The sequence below is a fragment of the Microtus pennsylvanicus genome, chromosome 22 (genome assembly GCF_037038515.1).
Source record: "Microtus pennsylvanicus isolate mMicPen1 chromosome 22, mMicPen1.hap1, whole genome shotgun sequence".
NCBI lineage: Eukaryota > Metazoa > Chordata > Mammalia > Rodentia > Cricetidae > Microtus > Microtus pennsylvanicus.
In genome coordinates this window covers 20,571,069-20,576,968 of record NC_134600.1, presented here as the reverse complement: position 1 = coordinate 20,576,968, position 5,900 = coordinate 20,571,069, and the positions used below count along the sequence as shown (strand labels likewise).

General features: G+C 35.7%; 1 long non-coding RNA gene across 1 annotated transcript; it reads right to left on the bottom strand.

The window, feature by feature from the left end:
• Positions 1-2,836: 2,836 nt before the first annotated feature.
• LOC142839764 (uncharacterized) lies at positions 2,837-4,558 on the bottom strand. Its single transcript, XR_012908833.1, has 3 exons — positions 4,440-4,558; positions 4,182-4,242; positions 2,837-2,949 (listed from the first exon to the last, which is right to left on the bottom strand). It is a non-coding gene; the product is annotated as an uncharacterized LOC142839764 (long non-coding RNA).
• Positions 4,559-5,900: the final 1,342 nt, after the last annotated feature.

The following is a 5,900-nucleotide window of genomic DNA, read 5'->3' as shown; positions in this document are numbered from 1 at the left end:
TGGTTTGACTGGATGGTGAGGGGTTAGTAAGGAGCATGATTAGAAAATTGGTGATTGAAGACATCTGAGGAAGGAGAATGTGAATAATCTCTGTGAAAGGGAAAGGAGTATAAAGACCTTTGTATTCCTTATAAATGCTGATCAAAAGGTTCATTCAGCTGAGGAGGAGTTCAGAACTCATTGAGACAGAATGACTCTTCCATGTACAATCAGCCTCTTTTCCCAGTTATTCATGTCAGTGTCCAATGGGCCCATGACCAAAGTGGCCACATTGCCAAAATGGGAGATAGGCATGGGTTCAAGAACATGGACTTGAACTCATCATGGCTGACTTGGCTACAGTTTTGCTGAGTTGCCATATTACGCAAGGCACAGACCAAAACTTGGCCCCAAATATGACACCATTACTAGGGGGACCAGTCACCAACCTACTGGCAGGTTGACTACACTGGAAAACTTCCTCTGTGAAAAGGACATTTGGGCTTCAAATGCTCTTAAACCAACAGACTAGAGAAAGAATAACAACTTTAGGCAAGGTGATATATCCAGATTAGCATGGGGAAATTGGATTGCTCTTCACAATAGAGACAAGAAAGATAGTATGTCCAGAATGCAGGAGATATTTTAGGGCATCCCCTTGTGATACCAGGACTTGCCATTAAGACAAATGAGAAACAAAAACAGTATAATCCAATAAGTATGACAAATGTCACATATCCATCAGGAATGAAGGCATGGGTCACTTCTCTAGGAAAAGACCCAAGACCTTGTGAAGTGCTTGCAGAGGTTGGGAGAAATACAGAATGGGCAGCAGAGTGTGGCAGTTCTAAATACCTTCTAAGGCCAAGTGACTATTGCAGCAATGAGAACTTTAACTGATATGAGTGCTTCTGTTGTATTTTGATGACAATGTATTTGTAAAGTTATTTCTATGTCTTAAATTTCCCTATCATATGTTGCAACATCATTTATGAAAATATTTGTGGTTATCAGAAGTTTGAGATACTAGAATGATATCCTCCATGAGACATTGCCAATATTCTAAATATATAATCATTTGTATTTGACATAATTATGTTATGTTTAGTTATAATTACAACCCAGTTATTGACTTTCATTTGGAAATTAATAAGGTGATATGATTGTTTGTCATGTTGACAATGGATTGATTATGACAGTTGTTCTTGGTTTTCAACTTTATGATATCAAGAATGAACTACAATTCAAAACTGGAGGGCACAGTTGTGATCTGTACCTTAAGGGAGGAGGACCACAGGCCAATGATCCAAATAGTAAGGATGAATGACACTCAACATTGATCTAGACCTTGAAGCTAGAAGGCACAACTTCAATATGCACAAGCTTTCTCAGATGACTACACACAAAGTCTTATGATTCTGTGAAGCACAAAACATTATGACACTGAATTCATTTATAGAGTTTCACTACAGTATAATTTTTGTTCTCATGTTTTTGAAAAATACACAAATTAACTTCAGGGTTTCTCTACAGAAGCGTTCATATTATGTATTTGGAGCTGATTGTGAAAAAGAAATTACCACATTCCATTAACAGGTATCTCTAGAGTATGTTACACTTTAAGCCTTTGAAGAGTACAGGGGTCTGCAAAGGCCTTATCACACAGATATCATTTCTAGGGTTTCTTTCCAGTATGTGTTCTTCCATGCATTTGAAGAGCACCATGTTGTGCAATGGCCTTACCACACTGATTACATTAATAGGGTTTCTCTCCAGTATGTGTTCTTTTTTTTGTGGTTTTTCGAGACAGGGTTTCTCTGTGGTTTTGGAGCCTGTCCTGTAACTAGCTCTTGTAGACCAGGCTGGTCTGGAACTCACAGAGATCCATCTGCCTCTGCCTCCCGAGTGCTGGGATTAAAGGCGTGTGCCACCACCGCCCTTCTTGTATGTGTTCTTGTATGGCTTTGAAGGTTGCTGTAGCTTGCAAAGGCTTTACCACACTGATTACATTCATAGGGTTTCTCTCCAGTATGTGTTCTTTTATGGTATTGAAGAGCAATGTTCTGTGCAAAGGCCTTACCACACTGATTACATACATAGGGTTTCTCTCCAGTATGTGTTCTTTTATGGCTTTGAAGATTACTGTGTTGTGCAAAGGCCTTACCACACTCATTACATACATAGGGTTTCTCTCCAGTATGTGTTCTTCGATGTTCTTGAAGAGCACTGCAGCGTGCAAAGGCCTTACCACATTGATTACATTCATAGGGTTTCTCTCCAGTATGTGTTCTTCGATGTTCTTGAAGAGCACTGCAGCGTGCAAAGGCCTTACCACACTGATTACATTTATAGGGTTTCTCTCCAGTATGTGTTCTTCGATGTTCTTGAAGAGCACTGCAGCGTGCAAAGGCCTTACCACACTGATTACATTCATAGGGTTTCTCTCCAGTATGTGTTCTTTTATGCAATTGAAGAAGACTGAGATGTGCAAAGGCCTTACCACACTCATTACATGCATGGGGTTTATCTCCAGTATGCATTCTTTTATGGCTTTGAAGATTACTGTGTTGTGCAAAGGCCTTACTACACTGATTACATTCATAGGGTTTCTCTCCAGTATGTGTTCTTCTATGCAATTGAAGATGATTATGTCGTGCAAAGGCCTTACCACACAGATTACATTTATAGGGTTTCTCTCCAGGATGTGTTCTTTTATGCAATTGCAGATGACTGTTTTGTGCAAAGGCTTTACCACACTGATTACATTCATAGGGTTTCTCTCCAGTATGTGTTCTTTGATGGTTTTGAAGAGTACTGTGAGCTGCAAAGGTCTTACCACACTGATTGCATTCATAGGGTTTCTCTCCAGTGTGTGTTCTTTTATGCATTTCAAAATTATTGTCATAAGAAAAGACTTCATCACATTGCTTAATTTCACAGCATTTTTCTCTGCTATGTGTTTTTTCATTCCTTAGAAGATGAGTGTTATAAGACAAGACTTCACCACAGTGAGAATATACTGAAAACTTCTCTCCAGTTTGAATTCTTTCAATCCTGCAAGGATAATTTACACATGTAAAAGCTTTACCACATTCAATGCAGTTGAACCTCATACCTATATAAATTAATTTCATATTTTTTCAAATTGTAAAAAGGAATCAACTATCAAGGTTTTATTTATAGCTTTGTTTAAAATAATGTTTTGTTCTCTCATTAGGTGTCATTTACATCTAGAAAAATATTTCTGATGAGAAATTCCATTGTGCCATGGTTTATCTTTTCATCTATAACTATACCTATACTTTTCTAGGACATTTTTTACATTTTGAAGAGAACTGCATATACTGAGTGCTTTACCAACTTTACTCCATTCATAATTTTACTATATTGTGAACCACATTTGGTAAATGAACTAAGATACCCAGAAGTATTTGCATAGACCTAGAACTCATGTTTGTTTGTTTGTTTTTGTTGTAATATGAGATTGTATTTTGGTATTAACCATGATGATAGAAAATAAATTAACTTTGTATTTTTGGATCAAATTAAACATGTACACCGTACATAGGAACTACAGTTTATCTTCTTAATTGTTCTTAAGGAGAGGTATGCTAAATCTTTCTGTATTCCTATTCTCATACACTTGTGTCAAGAGTGACATATCATATATATGAAAAAAGAATAGTGTATAAAAGATTTCCAAAATGAATCTACAAGGTTTGACTTTCACAGACTTGTATAGATATTAAGATTTCTCTACAACAAATGCCCCTTGACTAGTCTGATTTCACTAAACTTAGCACAGTCACAAAAAGTATATGAGTGATACAAGGCGTACCATGGGCTATTGGATTAGTAGAACGTTTTGCAGCTATACTCATCATCACTGAAATATGTATACATTTTCTGCCATGAATAGCAAGGAGCAAATGAAGCAGCAGTTCTACAACATAGCTCTCGTGGTGCTATTAATCAAATGGTGATATCTGTTCAGGCATTGCTACCTAGACTTTTTCTTAAATGAAGGCTTTACAGATGCAATTCACATACATGAAATTGAGGGATATGGATTTGTGAGAATTTAATAACCATCAATGCATTTAAAGCTGTGGTCATTTACACTGTTGCTTTTGTTTTAAAGTTCCACAACACATTACAAACTATTCAAGGGAAATTGTTATGAACTTGCCCAAGAAAATTACCTTGCATGTCTTCTAGAACATTGACAATGCTCTTCGGTGTTAAGGTCTTCCCAAATGTATCCTGAAATACAGTACCAGAATATATGTTATATTATTTAAGAATGTGCAACAATTAGCTTATTATCTTAAGTGCACCTAAGAACTGGGACTGTGTTAATTACCTCATTCTTCTTTCTCTAAAACAAATTACAGAACAAAATCATAAACCAAAGAAAAGTTGTCTCCATATTTTGAAACATGAAAGAAATTCATTTTCACCTATAGTAGTTAGGTTCCTGTAGGTCTCCAGCATCACATCTTTGTAGAGATTCTTCTGGGAAGGATTCAGTAAATCCCACTCTTCCTTAGTGAAGTTGATGTGCACATCATCATAGGTCACTGCCTTCAAAAATATAACATACATGAGTACAATGTAAGTATGACAATAAAATGCATACTTCTTTGAAAGTATAGTTTTATGATTCTGGTGTTCCCCATTCTTGTTCCATGACATAGACAGTCACTTTAGAAGGAAATTGAAAAGGAGAATAAATTCTGTTATTTCTGTGTCCTTTGCATAGGATACCTCCTTATAAGAGCAGTATCTATTCACGGGGAAAGAAAAAGAGAAAAGATCAACAGTATGTTGTATGCATGAGAAAATTAATGACTACAGAAAGGAAAAAAAAAAGATGGACAAACTGGGCATATTGGTGTATTTTGCCTTTAGCACAACACTCAGAAAACAGAGGTGTGTATATTTGTCTGTGAGATGAATGCCAGTCAAGATTTAACAGAACTGTTTATCCATTTTTGGATACCATGTATCTTGTCAGAGGTTGAGGCATGAGCATGTTTTTGCCCAAAGGCCAGTTTTGAAAACAAGAAAACAAGATTTGAGTGTCTTTGGTTCTCAACATTCTCTGGAAAATAGATCAATGCTGCCAGTAGTAATCGTGTCTCACTTCAACAGTACCCTAGGTTATTTAAATTCCATATTTTACAGCTTTTTAAAGTGGTTAAAGATTACCTATCTATGCAAAATATATTCTTTTTGTGTCTAAAAAACTTGATTATTCTAACTATAAGTATGACAAACATAGATGACTATTGATCTATAATTCTAATACCTATATAACTTAAAGACTAAGACTTCATATTAGAATATTGTACAATAAACAACAATGGGCTCAAAATGTAACCAATGAATAAGTGTCTTGATCAGTGGAAGAAATGTACATTGCAATTTCATAAATATATTTATCAATATATAAAATGTTTTAAGCAAAGAAAGAAGCATGAATGCATAGAATATTCAATATTTAACTTTATGTCAATATACAAAAATCTATATCAAAGCAATTGCCTATAAATTATAATTCTCAATCATTCACTCTATTACTCACTATTACTATTAATGTATGTAAACTCACACTATCTTATTCCATCCAATTTTCCCTTTATTTTTCAAACAAATCCCTGAGCCCATAAAATTTCCCTTCCAACCTGCAACCCTATACCAATTATAACCAACTCCTAAATGATGTCCCTACCCCTAGGACAAACTTTGTTGAGAGAGAGGATGTAGTCTTTTAGAATTACTTCCAGCTGTCATGGGGGCGATGTTCTTTCTATGGGATCCTGCGAAAGTAAAATGGTGGATAAGTTGTAAGATTACTGTCTGGTATATTTGCAAATAGTCTCTGAGTATTTTGTAATCTTAGGATATAAAGTACTGCA